The 19,690-nt window shown below is 43.1% G+C and overlaps 1 pseudogene; it reads right to left on the bottom strand.

Moving 5' to 3' along the window:
• Nucleotides 1-1,305: 1,305 nt before the first annotated feature.
• LOC100733218 (rab5 GDP/GTP exchange factor-like) lies at nt 1,306-5,099 on the bottom strand (annotated as a pseudogene).
• Nucleotides 5,100-19,690: the final 14,591 nt, after the last annotated feature.

The following is a 19,690-nucleotide window of genomic DNA, read 5'->3' as shown; positions in this document are numbered from 1 at the left end:
TCAGGCTGCCCTCACACTCTCAGTGATCCTCTTGTCTCAGCCTCCAGCGTGCTGGGATGACAGGTGTGAACCTCTACACCTGGCCCCACCCGAGTTTTCTTCCACAATGACTTCAATATGCATTGTGGTGTGCTCTTGGGAGACGCTGGGAAAGCACTGCTTGTGGATGTGACCTGTTCAAGAAGGGGGTCCTGGGGAATCCTCTGTAACTTACAAGGACACTGACATCTGCAGAAGTCACTGCCTGGGTATGGTTAGGCTATGAAAAGCTTTCCCAGGACCAGGAAAGGCTGCACACTGCATGGGGCCTGGTTACTGTGGTGCTGTGCCCAAATGTGACTTTGGTCATATCACACTGAGCACAGGTGGACAGTGACCTGGCTCACAAGAGACTGGTGGTCCTTAAGCTAGAGTGACTTTGCTCCCAGGAGCCACTGGGCAATGTGCATTGACAGCGAGCAGCAAGGCTGCTAGGCGTGCTGCAGGGCACAGGGCGACCCTGCCACAGGAATCTTGAGGGAACGCTCAGGCTGGAGGGCAGAAGAGGTCTCCCCAATGTTACTGTCAACTCACCGGAGGCCGTATACCCGAGGCCCTGCCCTCTGACCCAGGGCCCAGAGCAACACCTGACCCTGAGGTGCCGTGATTGCTGGTCTGGGAGCCCCCCGGGCCTCCTGAGGAAGGTGCGCCAATGCGGCTGGGGGCACCTGCACAGGGCACCCTGAGAAAAGGGCGTCCAAGGCAACATCCAGGGTCCTTTGCTCTAAACTGAAAACCTAACACATGATACGCCACGCGCTGCAGACGCCACTCTTCTTTTCTTTTACATATTTACAATTACACATATTTACTCATCAATATATCTTCTATCTTTACAGTTACAAAATTATTTCAAAATGTGGGACAGTGGCAACACTGAATTCCCTTCAACATACACTCTGGCATTGATTTTTCTCCTTGAAAAGGCAATCATTTATCCAAATGAAACCACAGGTAACGCCTCAGAGGAAAATAAGAGGAAAAGAATATTTAACCACAATTTTCACATAAGCCTTAGATGGATCCGTTTCAGCAATTCAAATAAATAATATTTTATTATTTACTAAGTTTCCCCTGCCAGGAAAAAGAAACAAAACAAACTAAACAACCCCCAGCGAATGTACCTTAAAATGCTCTGATGCTTGTAAGCAATTAAGCTGTGCTCTAGCCCCATCAGAGGGCCTGAAAAGGGCCACCCAAGTCAGGCTCCCGATGTGTGCCCTCTTCCTGTCAGCGGGCGTACACCTGAGGTTGCGGGGGGGGGGGGGGGGAGTTTATCGTTCTCTACATTTTCCGAGTCTATTGCTGCTAACGGCTGGGCTGTGGGCTTGATTTCAAGTGGATATTTTTCAACAATGTCTTGCACCTCTTTTGCAACCCCATCTGTTCAATCTATTAGGTCTTTTTCAAGTTTCTTGGCTTCATTCATGATCCTTTCCTGCCGTTCATTCAACTGAGACAGGAGATCCAAGTTCTTATACATCTGCTTGACGCCTAAGCAGGCGTCCGGAGCCCAGCTCTCAGGTTCCTGCTTCCTGGGAAAAGTCTGGCCAGACATGTAGCAATCGAAATCCTCCTGACTTAAATTCAGAGACTGGGCATCTAATTTCTCAATGAAAGCTACAGCACAGCACAGATTGGTGAAGTAGTAGCCGTCTCTCCGGTCATCAGCCGGCTGGAATTGCAGAAGCCTGTGATGTACTGGATGTTGGACTGCAGGCGAGGTGGGTTGCCCTTCTGCACGATGTAGATAAGTGTGGGCAAGAAGTCATCAGTGGATGCTGGCTCGTTCTTGGTGATCTTGATGGCTGGCTGCACCTCGTGATACAGGCCAGCTTGTCTCGTGGCACACGCTTCGAGTCCATCCCGATGATATCTGTGATTGCTTTCACCACCATATCAGAAACTCTGGAATTTCTTCATTAACAGGGACACAAAGCATCCGAGGAGTGACCCAGTGCAGCACCCTGATCCTTTTTTGAATGGCAAAGATCTTTCTTCTCATCATCAGTAGTTTCTGGACAGAACATATATTTATAGAGATGAGTCATGATGTACTTTTCAATCTGATCCATTATCTTCTCAACTTTTTCTGGAGGCACTTTCCCGGGAGTCTGCACCCTCTCGGCTACACTCTGGTAGAAGTCCTGAGTATACTCCGACTGTGCCTCAATGCTCAGCTCCCTTTTGTAATGCATTGTTTCCAAAAACATCTTGGTCTGTTTATAGATTTCTTGGCCTGTCTTGTGGAAGGTCTTGAGAAATTCTATGAACTCCTTAGACACTCTATCCGTTTCAATGCTGGTTTGCCGGTTAATGGAAGGACTGGGAGCTTTTGCTTCCTGAATTTCTGGGATGAGACCCACGCCCCCTCGGCCCCGGCCCGGGCGCTCCGAACCTCACCTGCAGCTCCTCCGGCGCCGGGACGATAATTAGTATTCTTGTTTTATTATTATTCCAGTTAGGTTTTGCTGAGTTCTCAGAGGGTAAGTGATACATCAATGTAATAATATCTGGTTCTCTTCAACAAAGTTTCAATACTTTATTTTAAACACAAGACTCTATACTAGTAGTGTGAATGTTTTATATATACATATATATGTATATAATGCAGACCATTTCCAGAGAATATTCAGTTATAAGACATGTGACATTCACATAAACTATGCTGTAAAACAGAATATTATAAGTGTCTAAGAGCTACACAGCCACACCTCTGTGTCCCTGAGTTCTGCATTTGATGATTCTATCAATTTAAAAAATAATTGCATTTGTACAGAACATAGAAAGGCCATTTTTTGTGTGATTTCCCCTAAACAATACAAAGTGTAAGTGAAAGATACCAACAGTGAATATTTAAAAATTTTTAAAAACATTACACTAAAAGGCATATTACCAAGAACAACTAGATGTGTGTCTGAAGAGAGGGGGGTGTTCTGAAGGGAACTGACAATATTGTGTCTTTTACTGTCATAAGTTCTAAACTTAATTTCACCATATTTTGTGGGCATCCTTTATTGATCAGACATTTAAGGTATTAGTGTCACAGAAAAACACCACAGTGTGCCCTCAACCACCTTATGCATTGCAACTTATGGTACCGTGCAACTTCTGGCTCCTCCCCAAAGTCAAAATGGCCAGGAAAAGCAAATGTTCTGAATTGATTCAGGATGTTGGGGTGACCATGACATTGCAACTAAAGATACTCCTGAAAGAGGACTTCAGAACTGCTTCAGAAAGTGGTAAGAATGAGAGGTAAGTATGTTTGAACAATGGAGAGTATTTTGAGGGAAGGGTAATAGAGATGTATCTTTTACTATAAAATTTTTAAATATTTAAATTTTCCCTGTATTTTTTATTAGAGGTGTACAAGAATTTTTTTACATAGCATTTACATTGGGTTAGGTTTTATAAGAAATTTAGAAATGATTTGTATAGTTGTATGCAAATGTCGTGTCATTTTATATAAAGGGCGTGAACATTTTGGTATGCTTGGGGGCCCAGGAATCAATTTGCCATGAATATCAAGGGTCAACAGTACAAGTAAAGGGCTTGAGTAATTCGATGAGGGGGAAAACTTCTGCAGGTTAGGGTTGAAAGTAAATTAACAAGAAAGACTTCTTAGTGCTAATGAGGTTTCAAGGGATTTTTAATAGCTACAGTTTTGGTAGTAGAGCAGAGGAAGGAAACTACGGAGGGTGTTTATAGAGAAATACAAGTATGCTGGCTGGGGACCCTAAAAGATTAAGATGCAGGTTGTAAAAAAGAAAGCAAGTGTAGAATATTGTATTCTTTGCCTTTAAGTTACTAAAACAATATTTTGGAGACAATTAACTTATTTGAAGGCATTTATTTAACTTATTTGAAGGAATTTGAAGGTATTTAGCTAATAGAGCTCCAGGGACGGGGTGTGTTTGTGAGTTCGTTGCTTGAGTATCTTAGGTCAGTGGAGGCCCTAAGTTATTTTCACCTTTCTGCTTTGCTATCTCAGAATTGGCTTACTTCCAAAAATCACAGTCAAACATGGCAATGTCCAAAGGCAGATTTTTGCCTCTCGTGTGTCTCTTCAAGTGTTGGGGTCTGTGCCTAGACCCTCAACCCCCGCAAATGGTTGCATGGTGAAGGCTCAAAGGAATGAGACAAGCTACATGGTCTTTAGGGCTGCAAGAGGAGTGAAATCCGACTGACTCCAGGCAGCCTGTATTTAATCAGAACAAGCAAAGATCGAGTGGACAATGGAGGAAACCTGGACAGGATCTTGGGAGGGGTTCAAGGACCCCTCAGAGCAACAGACGATGCTAATTAAGGAAAATTATCCACAAAGTCTCTAGGTGGCCTCAGCTGTGGCCTGTCTTGTCCCCTGAAGTGTCTCCTTATTCTCAGTTCAATCATGCCTGGCCATGCCACAGCCCTGCACATGTATTCAGCTTCAATGCTCTCCAACATTCAAGAGCAAGAAAGTTTTTGCAAAGACCTTTCAACACACTTGTTATGTCTCATTGAATGGAGCTGAATTACACCACATTCCTAGTAAGTGATGTGGATTATTCTTAGACCAGTCAGGATCTGCTTTCTCTCTAAAATATATCTCCATAGGTTAAGTAGACAGATGACTACAATCAGGATGCTCATAGAATAATGGAATTAGAGAGACAAACAGGCCCTCACAGATAACCAGTGATAACCACTCCAGGGACTGAAGTCGTCATTTTGCTCCTGTGCACTGTCATGGGTTTGCTATATTGCTTAGCTTGTCCAACATCTGTGTGCATCTAGATTTGCCCGGGGCCAGGATGAAAGGTCCAGACTTCATCCTATGGATGCTAAGGGACATATAGGACTTTTCAAGGACCTGGTACAATCATAAAGTGCTATTAGATGACGGGAAGAAAACAGAAATGACAAGACTGTATACATACCAGAAAGTAGCATGACTTCTTGTCAAACTGTGATGTCAGGTCATCCCCAGAAGTCCAGCAGCAGCAAGAGGCTTCCATTTCCTTCAGCCCATCAGTGACAGACAATAACTCTGGGTCCTTCATTCCTGTCACTTGTACCATACTGGGGGATGTATTTCCCCCAGGACGATGGTATCTGGGAAAGGTAGGTTGGACTAGACTGTGGTGGAGATACATATATGAGATATGATTGAAACATACAATGAACTTTTAAATTTTTAAAGTTTTATTTCAGTAAAATTCACATTGCCATTCATTCCCCTCAAAATATCTCCCTGGCTTCAGGTGCATTCCATTGTCCTTGTCTGTTTCTGAAATAGTTCTGGAATTCCTCTTTCATGAGTATTTTTAGTTGTGATACTGTGACAGTCTCAATGTCCTGAGCAGATTCAAAAGCCTTGCTTCTGTGCACCAGCTGAGAGATTACTGATTCTCTTACTCCGTAAACCTCTGAATTCGTCTTTGGGAATCAATGCTTTCCCCATTTATCACCAGCTTTAAAAGGCTCCAAAGTATCACAAGGTTAAATTTAGAGCATATATTACTAAAGGTGCTTAAATAGTGATATACAGAAAGGCCTTAAGAAATCATGCTGTAAACTCATATCTCAGGTGATAAGTAAAATAGAGTGAGCACAGATGGGACATGCCTGGCATTCCAGCATTTTAGGAAACTGAGGCAGGAGGATCTCAAGTTCAAATCTAGCACAGGCAACTTAGTGATTTAATGAGATCCTGTCTCAAAAAAGAACAGTACAACATACAAACATATAACAACAACCAAAGGACTGGGAAAAGGGAAAAAGGGAGGGGGAAAGAAAGGAAAGGAAAGGAAAAAAGGAGAAAAGTATAAAACAAAACTGAGTTTTCTGAACGAGGAGTAGAAGGGAGTTTGAAAAAGGAATGGGAATGGGAAAAAAGATAGGAAACAAAATATATCGTGTTCAGATACAAATTTCCTGTAACAAATGTGGTTATTCTGTACACCTAAATTGTACCAGTAAATTTAAATTAAAAAAAAAAAAAAAGGACTGAGCTGGGCGTGGTGGCTCACGCCTGTAATCCCAGCACTCGGGAGGCTGAGGCAGGAGGATCGTTGTGCGTTTGAGACCAGCCTAGGCTACAAAGTGAGCTCAAGGCCAGCCTGAACTGCACAGCGAGACCCTGTCTCAAAAAGACCAAAACAAAACAAAACCAAAAAAAAGGACTGGAATGTAGCTCAGTGCAAAGTTCTACACTCCCCAGTACCATCAGAAGAAGCAGGAGGAAGAGGAAGAGGAGATCACTTACTGCCCACTTCTCTCCTGAGATCACCTGAGAAATGTCCCTTCTTTCTGACTTTCCCAGGACCTGGGATAACTTGAACTGAACCAGCAGCAGCCTCCATAAGGAGAGAGGCAGAAGAGTGAATAGGCCCACTGCAGGGTAGCAAGGACCCTCTGCTCGTCTTTCATCTCTGAAGCAATTTTTCAAGCCTTCGTGTGCTTGCTCATGGCATGAGGTAAAGGCTTCCGACGTATCTAAAGGGACAGATCCAGGGAGAGTAGGATGACTGATCGCTGGGGAAAGGCGAGGACAGAAGCCAAGCCGTCTCTAAAACAAGGTTTACGGGACCTGGGAGTTTCTTCCTGGCCAACCTGCGTCTTGAGGACCCACCTGCATAAAACAACTGCCAACACTGTCTCTTCTCACGCCCCTTATTTGTCCTTGACCTGAAGTCCAGCAGCAGCAAGAGGCTTCTGCTCTCCTCAGCGCATCAGGGAAGAGACAGTGCTTCTGGGTCTTGACTCACATTCCCTGTACCATACTGGAGATGTGGATATATTTCCCCAGAGTGATGGTGCCTAGCAAAGGTGGATTGGACTAGAATGCAGTAGAGATACCTATATGAGATGTGATTGAAACATACAGTGAACACTTAAATTTTTAAAGTGTGATTTCAGTAAAATCCACATTGCCATTCATTCCCCTCAAAATAATCTCCCTGACTTCAAACGCATTCCATTGTCCTTGCCTGTTCTGAAAAGGTTCTGGAATTCCTCTTTCATGAGTGTCCTTAATTGCAGTACTGTGACAGTCACGATGTCCTCCTGAACAGACTCAAAATGTTTACCTTTCATGGTCATTTTTACTTTGGGGAAGGGCCAGAAGTTGTGTGGTGTCAGATCTGATGAAGAAGGTGGATAAGGATGCACTGTAGTTTTTACAAGTCTGCCTTTCTGTTGGATGATACTTTGACAGCAGTATTCAGTGTATTTTTTTAATCAGACTTCATAGAGACTCACCAAAGAGTGCAGTTGCAGAGCTGCTCCAGAGTGACAAGGACGATGGGACAAATATGTTCCAAGCGAGGGAAAGTATTTTTGGGGTGAGTTAATGCCAATGTGTCTTTTATTGCAATAAATTTTATTTTTAATTTTAATATTCATCATACTTTGAGGTCTAGAAGTGGAAATCCAAAGAGCCATGCCCACCATCCCTACCCCACAGCACACTAGCTGCAGACCTAGGACCAGAACCCAGTCTTCCAACTCCTAAACCAGTATACCTTTGTGATGACTCCATTCTAAGTGAAGTGGGCCTTTCAGAGCGGATGTGAGGCCCTGAGCACATCTGTTTGCATAATTTATAGGACAGGTAGGGGCACGTGGAATTTCAGACGATCAGCTCTGCTAACATTCATGTGGGACATTCCGTACAGGACTCTAAGATTTCTTTGTCAGCCTTTTCCCCTAAATGCCTCTAGCATGTCTTCTTAGTATTGAACAAACATCAGTCCTGCCGTGTCATGCATTTTGTCAACACAAACCGAAAATGTGCTTTTTCTCATCACTAACAGCTTTCTTAATTAACCTGCTGATAGAGTCAACAGCATCCTTCACTGTTCGCTGTTTGCTCTCCAGCCTCTGCAGAGTCACAGTGCTCTCTGAGAAGCTCGGAACACTTGCCTAAGGTTATTTTCTTTTCCAGAAAGAAAGTGGGGGAAACCTCACCACCACAGTGAATTTGACTTAATTGGTAAAACTTCCTTCTGATTGTTTTGCCCCAAGTAATAGCCCTTCCTTAACTAATAACTTTAATTATAGCAACCACCAGTTATAAAAATGTACCTTGTCTCTTGGTTTGTTTCTGCAGACTTCTAATTACTAAGTTAGGGATCAGCAAGTGACCCCTTTAGATTTGCCTGAGACAGGATGGAGGGGTCCGGAACTGCCAGGCTGCGGTGGTGAAGTCGATCCGCTTGGACTGTCTCTCCAACTCGCCCAACACACTGGATGCATAAAGGCAAACTCAGGATACTGATTCTTAAAGAACTCATGTTTGGAAAATTGCAATGTTGAAGGGACTTTTTTCCAGCTTTAAAGAGAAATGTAGATGTCTTCATTTCACAAAGGGACTCGCAGAGTACAATTACTGTTTTTTTTTAAAAAATGTTATTTAAATTTAAGGCATCTTAAAAAAAACTGAAGTCATCCAGTACAAGCCAATCTCTGGCTGTGTGCCTACAGCATTTTCATTTGATTAGGAGAAAATAAAATCTCCCTGTACTGCAGGCCATGATGTCAGTACTTCTGTCGGGCTGGGTACTAGCTGAAGGCCACACTGGGCCCAGTACCAGTGAGAAACTACCTCGGTGACCTGTTTCAACTGCACTCTTGTGGCATAAGCATGGTGTTGTATTGAATGACACACATGCAGAGGACAATTGCACAAGCAAGGATAATATTTTCTAGATTGTTCTGCCTCTTTATGCATCACCCCAGCTTGCTCTCCCCACACTGCCTTGAAAAGCTGCCCTTTCTCTTTGAAGATCACTCCACTCCACCCACTCTCCAGTGATGCTGGGGGTGGACATTCCCTCCCCCAGTCCTCTGTGGGAAGGCTGCGGTTGGCCTTCGCTTTTATCTCCAAGGGGAAAGAAGGCAGGAAGGATCCTGCATGCATGTGGCCACCATGTGTGAATGGAGAACCAGTGGGTGGGTGGTAATGACCGCTACTCATCCTTTAAGTTGAAGATAGACACCCTGCACCCACAGACCACAAGAATTTCCCACAAACTCAGTGGAAACGTTGGATCCTGGCGGATGACTTCCAACCAGTGACTTTATTTGCTTAATGGAATGCTGATGGACAAGTTTTATTTCTCAGAGTGAGATTTCCTCATCCTTCTTCCATATCCTCTTTTCTCTCATTGTGGTTAATCAGATTTTTTCAACATTTAATTTTAAACATTGAAATTTTGCCAGCCACTTCTCTGTCCCAGAGAAGTTCTCATAGAAGTCCTCTTATTCTGGGAAGAATAATTTTGATGGAAAATAAGCAAATAAGTCTATCAACTACTCTGGTGAACTAGAGTAGACCAACCTCACTAGTCTATTATTATTACTATAATAAAATACCGGAAGCTGGGTGATTATAGGTAAAGAGGTTTACTTAATTCATCTCGAGGGGTTTAATGCCTTGGCACTAGCTAGCATTGGCTCAGTGCTGGCAATGAACTCATGACAGATGACATCAGCATGGTGGAAGCACATGCAAAAAGGAGAAATCACCTGGTAGCCAGAAAGCCAAAGTACAGGGAGGGACAGGGACCCCTTTTAATAACAGTTTTCTTCATCAAGAACTCACTCAAGTTTCCATGAGAGCTACCTTCATCTCTTCCAAGAGCAGAAACCGCAGTGACCTTTAGGGGGCGCCTAGAAATGCAACTGCAACTCTACTGGGTTGAGTGATGGAGATGTGATTGTAGTGTAGGAAGTAGCTGGGGTGTGAATTCCTCCAGGCCTAGCCACAGGCCAAGGTGGACATGCTGTGTGAGATGCCTGTAGATAGAAATGCAAACCAAAATCCAAGGCTTTGGAAGCAAAATAGACCTTTGCCCTGAAAAGAGTACAATGGTCTGAGAGGAGACTGCATTGAACCATGAGTGGTTGGACACAAGGCAGACGGACAGGCCAAAAGCAGCCTCCGGTGGCTCACCTAGTACCCGGCTCATGTGCAATATCTTCCTCTCCAGAGGCACTTCCTGCCAGAACTAGTAATCTGGATCATTTAAGAGAGATTAGATACCTGTCAATCTCTGGAAGCTGAAGTCAGTTTTAATTAGAAAAACAAAAGAATGTGGCTTTCTTTGTATCCAGGATGGTGTTTAGTTACTGAAGTGAATTTAGAGCTAAAAGAGACCACAGAGATCTGTTAGTTCCGATTTTGCAGAGAACTAATCAAATCCAGATTAATTTATCCCCTTCAAAAAGTAATGAGTAGATTTTATAGGACACAGAACTGACTGCCGACATGACCCAATATCTTTTTCATTGTGAACATTTGCAACTCCTCTAAGATTCATTTATTTTTTCAAACTTTAAAAGAGTCTGAAATTTAGAGGATGCAACCTTATCTCCTACAATAAAATTTAGAGACTAAGCCTGGCTTTTCCAGTTTCTCACTTTGGGACATATTTATAAGGTTTCTTCTAGACATTAGGAGAGTCTAGAGTATTCTTGGTAAAGTAACTCCAGAAATGAAATTTTTTTTTTAAACCCTACTCTTGGATCTCTCCAAGCTCTTGCCTTTTGTATCAAACTACCAAAGCTACATCCACACCAGGAAGACACACAGGTACTTCAAAATCAACATAGTCAGAACCTAATTAATATGTTATTTTAGACTTCCTTTAAAACAACAACAAAATGTGTTGTCTCTGATAGGATTATTTCCAAAAGATGAGAAGTATAAAACAAAAGAGGCCTTTATTCTGAGAACACAGAGAGAACCAGCACCCCCGATTGCTGGAGTCCGGTCCTCTCTCTGGCGGACATGTGGCATGGGGGGGGTATGTAAGTAGCCTTGGTTTGGGGTGGAACCTAAGACAGGACACTGTAGCCAGGAAAGCCTCAACTGGAAGCAGGAAGCCCCTATCTCCCTGGCCCCTAGGAATTTACCTGTGACGCCATCCTCCCCGCCCCTGGGAATTTACCTATGGCGCCAAACCTAGGACCAATGGGCTACCTGTGCATCCCTGATGCCCCTTTAGGTTCCACCCCAAACCGAGGCCACTTACATACCCCCCATGCCACGTGTCCACCAGAGAGAGGGCCAGACTCCAGCAATCGGGGGTGCTGGTTCTCTCTCTGCGTTCTCAGAATAAAAACCTCTTTTGTTTTGTACTTCTCATCTTTTGGAAATAATCCTATCAGTCTCCCCCAACAAAATGAGTGACTCCTATCAGGTTCTCCGTGGAGCAGCTCCAGTTCCTCCACTCAGCTATCCAGAATCCAACAGAGAGCAGCTCCTAAACATTGTTCTCTCCTCTTCCGTTCCCACTGCTTCTGAGGCATGCTAGGGTCTTCTCATCTTCCTCTGGACTACAGTCATCTCCTACTTGTTCCTGGGCTTTGATTCCACTATAGGTCTTTCTGCTCACTGCTGCCAAAGCAGTCTTTCGAACACACCAATCTGATGATGTTATTCCTTTCTATGGCCCTGCAGGCCCTCAGGATAGGTTCCAGACCTTTCCCCTGTAACATAGACCCTCTACTCACTGTCATATTCAAGCCTGTGTCTCATGGCCCAGCCTCCTCCTTCTTTACCCTCCTCTCAGACTCCATGACCCAGCCACACTCAGCCCTTAGAGGTCCCCCAGCTCATCACCTTACTCATGCCTCATTCATGACTCAATTTGCATCCCAGGTATCTTGTCCTTGGTCTGTTCTGCTTTCAACCTATTGATAATTTACAGAGATTCTATCCTCTTCTCCACAAAGTTTGTCTTAATGATACAGAGGAAACTCCCGACCTACCGCATGTCTGGTATGAGCTCTTGTTCTCTAAAATCAAAGAATAAATTTTAGAAACATCAGAGGTTAAGAGCACAAATATTTGAGAGAAAGAAAGCTTCTGTCTGAGAGAGACACAGAAGGGGTCCTGAGTGGGTTGCCAAAGATTCTATGCTTTCTAGGGAGTTTTACGAAGTAAAACTATGAGATGAGGCGGGTCTAAAGTTGGGGAAAATTGGGAACTCATGAGATGGATGGGCATGAGGTGGGACAGAGCTATGGTCAACCAATAAGTTTAATTGTTCAGGTAAAACTGACCAAATCAGAAACAAATGAGGAAGTGAGTCATGCAGCAAGCCAGCATTCTTTAAGGATCAGTGACTCTTCCTACAGAGGATTGGGATGGTGACTCCTGACTTCTCAAAGTGATCCAGACTTAATCCCTGAGGATTATACTTAAGGGTATGATTGCATTTGTTTTGTCTTCTGTCCAGAGACCTGGCCCACAGCAAGAGGTATGTGTCTCCTCCAAGGTCACCAGACATCTGACCCTCTGTGCCAGCTTCTTTGAGGGCCTTGCCTTGTCTGACTGCCTATAATATTTCTAACTAGCTCAACTGCCTGTAACACTAACTTCCTGATTCTCCAAAGTGAAAAGGAGCCTGCCAGCTATTGTTCACCAGCTGGAACCTGTGTAGGTTTCTATCCCAGCAGGGCCAACATTTCAGGGCATTTTTAAATTCTGTCTCTCCTTCCTGATATCAGGGACAATTTGAAGGTTTTAAGAACAAACCTTACTTATATTTGGTTTTCTAGTACCTGACATGTAATGAGCACTTAGTGAGTATTTCTTGAAGGAAGAGTAGGAGAAAGAGAAGATGAAGAGAGAGGAAAAGAGGAAGAAAAATAGATATTATTTGAATATATTAGTGTTTCATTCCTTTCCTTTGTAATACTTCCAGAGAGAAAGGCATAGTGTTAAATATTTATCACTGTTTCTATAAAACCTTTTCTATAGAAATTACTTCTATAAACCTAAATGACCCTAAAAGGCAATATAAAACTTTAGTCAGGCATAGTGGCAAATGCCTATAATCCTAGCATTCAGGAGGCTGAGGCAGAAGTTAGCCACTGTAGTCCTAAGCTTTAAAAAACGGTGACTGTTGTGGACATTGGCGAAATGCCTTTCCTATGATTGGAGAATTCCCTGTGGCTAAGGCAGAGCAGCCATCCTCCTCTAAGGATGCAGAGTTGGGTACCTACTTTCCCAGTATGCCTTGCAGCCAGACACAAGTGCACACAACTGACCAATCAGATGCATGCAGAAGAATCAGGAGCTGATGACATCAGGATATGAGGACATGGAATAATTTTCGTCTGGAGGTGGTGCTGCTACAAGCAATATCTGAGTCTAGCACAGTGACTGGTGGGAACCAGTGGCTTAGTTGTATCCCCACTGGCCTTTATGCAGAAGAATGTTCGTCGTGGGAGAACTGCTTCCCTGCACTCCTGCACAATTGCCTGGCATAGTCCTTCAGCTGCCCTTGTGTTTTTTTCTCCAAGCTGACCGATAAATTTTCAGTCATTTCCTTTTATTCTTGTATCTTTTTTGTTGCAACTGACAAACTCAAAATTTCCAGGAACTCCTCGGTTCTTCACAAGTGCTGCCAGCTTTGACCCTCTGTACCTAACAGTGTCCGTAATTTATGATTCTACTGATAAAAATATCTTACTCACTGGTGAGTCAATGATTAGCACATTTGTCTGTTTCATAAGAATTTTGTAGGTAGATTATTTTTCACCAAAGCCTCATTGGAACTTTTTCTTACAGTAAATAATATGCCTACGTGTATGGTATCAGGCAAATAATACATATTCACTAAACACCTGTTTAATGGACTAATGAATAAATATTTTAGACCCAGGAGACTGCCACCTCATTTTTACTAAATCACCTTGATGCTAAGATAAAATTCTACAAAGTTAAATGGTCTTTGGAGAACTTCTTCCTATATGTGATTTGATGATGAACCCACTCAAAAGTAATGCTTATAGATAGTCCAGTAACCAGGTCAAGTCCACAAAAATTCACTGATCCTGCTGGAGATATTCAAAGTGTTCACAGTCAAGTTATTATTTCTTCATCTGCTATGTGTGACACTTTGCTCACATCTTGATCTCTAGGACCTTCAACTTCCACATCGGTACAATGTTGAAATCAGTATAATCACCCTTCCACAAAGGGTTGGTAATAAGTCAGGATACTTACATGCAGCCCAGAAACACTTACAAGCACCTTTTCTACTTCAGGCACTGAGAAAGTCACTGTGGATACAGAGGTAGACAGAGCCCCACGTTTCTGCTCTCCATGTGCAGTGGAGGAAGGGGAACGGGTGTGCACAGGAACAGTAAATACACTGAGGGCTGTGACAGAGCACGCACAGGAGCTGCTGAGGAAGGACAAGGGACTGATGAGAGACGGGGTGAAAGGATTCCTGGGGGACATGACTATGAGCAGTCACAAAGGAGAGAAAGCGGGAGAAAGAGAAAGCAATGGGCCCCCAAGAAAAATGAGCCTTATTAGCAAATTCAAACGTGGAAAACAGCATTTCTTTATTTCTAGAAGGTGAAGCTCAAGATGGGACTGGAAGGAAGCCATGTCTGCAGAGGAAGGTGGATGCGGATGGTTTTATATGTTGGATAAGCAATATGAGGTTCTGAGAAGTGTGGAGCCCTGGAGGATTATATACAGATAAGTGTTTTTAAAACCTCAGCCTGACAATAGCAGTGGATGAATATTGGAAAGCACAGGAATGAGAAAGGGGGCCCGTGAGGTCATCACTTTGGTCCAGATGAATAAGTGTTGGTCAACCTGAGGAAATGATGGAAGACCTAGAGAGGAAGGAGGAGACTTGAGCAATGTTTAGCCGACATGAAGCACGCCATGGGAGGGCCTGTTATTAGCCTGCTCCGAGTTCGCCTTTGTTCTGCTTCCTAAATATTGTCATGGCCTGACCAGGTTGAGCATGGGTGATAAATGGTCACTTGGCACACATTTTCCCACCTCCCAGTCTTCAAACAGGATGGGGTTCCAGCCCAGCAGACACTGTGCCAGCCAGAGGGTGTGACAGTATCATCCTCCCAAACCATCTTTCATCTGTGTTTGAGGATCACAAAGGCAGTGGAAAGCCCTTTATTATTTTTCCATGTTGGCACATATCTTTGACATGGTATAAATTATTCATCCCTTGGGATTGCTTTATAAGGTATTTTACATTTGCAGACAATCCTATTCAGAAGTTCAGATGAATCTCGGACTAGCATCTCTTTCCGTATTTTCACTGGACAGCCTATATACATTGAAATCAAATAGGAAAAAAAAAAAAAAGAAGCAAAGAGGATATTAGGGTAAATACATGATAACACTGGCTGGAAATGTCGGGAATGGATGCCCTGTCCTGTCAAACAGAAATGAGGCCAGACAGCTATTTCACAGGGATTTACCATCCCTGCCCCCTCAAACAAATCTAATCTCATCCTAGTGTTCACAGGCGAGGTCAGGAGGGAGACAGTCTACATTCAGAGCCCAGAGATTCAGATATGCTGGCTGTGTTCCCAGGAGGCCATCAGGATGAGAACCAATATTTCAATAGCTTGGGGATTAGGAAACACACATCAAAACTTGTCAGTTGAGAAAGCAACATGAAAACCACGAGACATTCTGTGTCAGTACAGCCGGATAGAGAATGAAGCATTTTGCTCCCCAGTAGTATTGGACCCATTGTTCTTATACTTTTAGACTAGAACCAGTTGTATAAAATATCCTCAGAATAAGACTGAGGCTCCTTACAGGACTGCTGTAAATAAGATCTTAAAGGCCTGGTACAAGCAGCTTTTCTTGGTAACAGGAAGACAAGGCAGGGCTCTTTGTTATCTGGCAAATAAGAAGTCACAGAAATAAGAAGGGTACAGACTGGCTTTGGGGATGAGGCTGACTTGGTTAGATTTGACAGTCCTCCTCGGGGTCTTCCCGACAGAGCTGGAAAATCCAGGCAACTAAAATTAGTCCCTGCCAGTTGGTATTTTCCTATTTGTATCAAAGGAAAGCATTGAAACCACAGTGTGATGTGTATCAGCTTGTACACTGGGGTGTGCATTGCCGGTTTAAGGTAGAGAGGGGATCACATTTCCCCTTTTACCCCTCAAAAATAATGAATGAGAGCAACCGTCTTTGTAAAAGGGTTTTTCCTGTGGGAAAGATTAGGTCTTTCATATCCTAGGGCACTCTTGGATTTCTCATCACCCAACAGGCTGTTTCTAGGGCTTGCCTTGGTCTGGCACTTCCAGGTGTCCGCAAGAAAGAGAAGGTAGAGGAGAAGAGAGGAGCCCCTTCAGGATCTAATTGCAACTCTGACAAGCATCAGATCAAAGGAGTCTCTCCCTGCCTCTTTGATCTCTCGATAACCACATTTAGCACCCTCCCCTGGCTGTGCCTGGGGCAGAGAGCCCTCCCTTCCAACTCCCTCTTCTCTTTCTGGTTTAAATAATTCAACTGCTAAGCATTTTCAAAGGGATGAAAACAAGCAAATACTCTAAGATCCAACTTGTTTGCTGGATTTAGTGAAGCCTCATTACTCTGCAAATATCACCTGGGAAAATAAAAATATACACACAAGAATCCTTAAAAGGATAGTCATTACTTTTCAGGCTTATCTGACTTACACTTGTGCAGCAAGTGTCCAAGGAACAGGACTGTCACCTCCAGGATATCTGGGTGTGGAACAAAGGGCAGAGACGGCTTCTGGTCTTCTTCTGGCAGATGCGTTATTTGAAGTACATCAGCCATCATCATTAGCCTTCATAAATCTCTCCTTCCCACCCCCAAATCCCAAGACAATTACATGGACTGACTTCTGGATCTACATCAGCCAGTGCCCATCTGGGGCTATAACTTGGCCATCACGTGTGCCCAGCATGCTTCACTTGGAAACAGCCTTTGTCAGAACATTAAGAATGGACATGAAAGTCATGCAACTTGGTTTTAACTCAGGGTAGTCAAACAGAATTATAGAACACTCAATTGATGGTGAATTTCAGATAAAGACAATTTTTTTTTTTTTTTTGGTACTGGGAATCAAACTCACAATCTTGCACTTGCCAGGCAGGCACTTGTGCCGCTGAGCTAAATTGCTAGTCCAACAATAACACTGTAATCTAAGTGTGCAATATGTGACAGTCTGGAGACTGCATCACTTCAGGGAGTGATGCATCCCCTACTTGCTGCTGGATCCTTCCCTCTCCCCAAAGAAGCTGATCAATCCAGAGGCCAGTGCACTTGGTCCAACACAAACAGGTTTTTTCATTCCAAATATCTGTTTTCAAATTCATCAACAGCTTTAGATCTTATCTTCCAGGACCATTTTTCTGCCATCAAAGCAAAGGGTAGGAAATCTAGTTTATGAAAAGAGAGGCAGCTGAATGGGCTCAGTGTCCCCTAGATGTCTCCAAATCCCTTGGAGAGCTTGCTCAACCTAAAATGTCAAGTTCTGCCAGGACTTCTACCTCAGTGAGTTTGGGGTAGAGCTGGAGGACTTGAAGTCCCGAGGTGCTCCTGATCTGGTGACTCCACCAAAGAGCTACCACTTGAGGAACAGGGAATATGGGGGGGGGGGGTCCACTAACAATGGTGCACAGAATTCGAAGTTTAAGTCTTTGGAGTTTAAGGCCATTCTATACCTCTCACCCAACCATTTGAAAATGTCCTACAATCCTATCTCTTCACAAAAGTCTACATTCATTCCTTCACCCACTCTCTGATAGATGTAAGTTTGGCACACACAGATTAACAGATACTGTTTGGATCATCAGGATGTCACCAGCTTTCGGGTCCTGAAGGGATTTTTTTTTCATGTTCTTGGTGTCCTGAACAAAGAATTGGACAAGGCAAGAATAAAAGGTAGTAAAGATTTACATTCATTAAAGATGGAAAAGAAATACACTTCGCAGAGTGTGAGCAGACCAGGGAATATACAGCTGCAGGAGGATAATGGCAGAGCTCTTTAGTATATGGAATTCCAAGATTGCCCCTCCGGCACGCAAACAAGGGATACGGTATGGTCGTCCTATCAGAAAATAACTTGGCCTGATGTCAGATTGAAACCATCCCGTCAAAGACCTGCTCGGTTTTGTGCCAGATATAGAAGAGGAATGGAAAATGGCAGTTTTCTGTTTGGGAACGGCACATGTCCCCTGGGTCTCCATGACTGACAGGCTTTTCATACTTGTTTACCTGGTTCTACTCCTGCCTAATCTCCTACTCAAGGACACACTGATGACCTAGACCCTGTTCCTATCAATGCACAGGGCACAACCATGTGAATACTTTAATACCACTTGAGGAGGAGGGGACACAAAAGAAGCAGCCCAAGTGACATAGGAAGATAGAGAAGTTTCAAAGACTCTACCTTGGAGCTCAGTTTGGAAGGCTGGAGATGAGGTTACCATGACAACAAAGGGACAAGAACGGTCCACAGAGAAGTATGAAGCAACATGGCAAGATCAAGAGCTGCAAGATGATGTAGTTATTTGATGATGGGTGGGGTGAGTGGGGAGGACCCAGCAGGTAAATCATGCTGAGATGTTTGGCTTTTTCTTTTTTTAATGAGGATGAGGCATTGAATCTTTTTAAACAGAGGGATCACATAATCAGGCCTGTAATTTGGAAAGTTATGGGAGTGGAGGAGTGAATGACTTAGTCTACCCGTTAGGGCTACTATAACAAAAGAGTATAAACTGACTGACTTACAAACAACACAAACTTATGTGATCCCTCTGTTCACAGTAGCCAGGGACATTCGGCTAGGAGCTGTTACAGGGGAACCTACTAGAGATGCAGATGGTGTCAGTGACCTTTCTGAGCTGAAGAGAGAAGCGAATACTGCTGGTATGAAACAGAAATAAACATTCATGCTCACTTTCACTATCTTCCACCACCACACGCAGCCGAGCTAAGTTTGGGAGAGTAAGGTGTGTTTCTGTGTTTTACTGCTCCTGTCTCAGTCTGTGTCTTAGTAAGATTGTGCATTTCTTCACTTTCACTTTTCTTCCCATTCCCAGATATTTATTTGTCTAATTCATTTACTTGCTGGTAGAGGAGCTAAGCAAATGAGCAGATGATTTGAATTCAGTGTGGTTCTCTCTCTTTTTGAAGGCATCCAACAAAAAATTGGTAAGACTAGAGAGGAAGAAAAGATGAAGGTAAAAACTGTCAGTGCTACAATTAATTTTCAAATGGCTTTGAAATTAATTTTATGGACTTGAGTAGGAAACATTAATTTATTCCCTAGATTGAAACATTCTTCTAATATCATGTTTTTTTTTTCTTTACACAGGCCCAACATAGCAGTCTCCCATTGGTACTTGATTAACATATTTTAGTAGTTGAGAAAACAAAAGTGTTTTAACATATCAATCTCATTTGCATATTAAAATAATAGAAAATTCCAAAGTAATAGAAAGTCTACATTATCTGACTTGATCTAAATAAAAATATGTTATTTGAATAAACACTTTTTCTTTCTGTAAGCAAGGATGAGAAGGTAATAATGAACTCTCAGATACCAGCCTGGAAGAAAAATCCTGATATTCATTCAGGAATGGGTGGTTCATGCAGACAGAACTCCAGAAAATACAGCTATGCCTATGAGTTAAGATTTTAGAAGATACAAAAGTTTTCATAAATCACTCAAATTTGCAAGTTGGGAATCTGAGTAATAGTATTCACCTGATAAATCAGTAGAATTGCTTTAAGACAAGTTTTAAAAATCACCTTCCTATGACTGGATGCCCCATGCATGGAGAAAGATGTGCCAATAATCAGATATTACAGTGTCAAATCCTTTCTCTTGGCCTCCTGTGG

Source organism: Cavia porcellus, unplaced genomic scaffold (genome assembly GCF_034190915.1).
Source record: "Cavia porcellus strain 051 isolate PalLab524CR breed Dunkin Hartley unplaced genomic scaffold, mCavPor4.1 scaffold_13, whole genome shotgun sequence".
Classification (NCBI taxonomy): Eukaryota; Metazoa; Chordata; class Mammalia; order Rodentia; family Caviidae; genus Cavia; species Cavia porcellus.
This window is presented reverse-complemented; position numbering and strand designations above follow the sequence as displayed.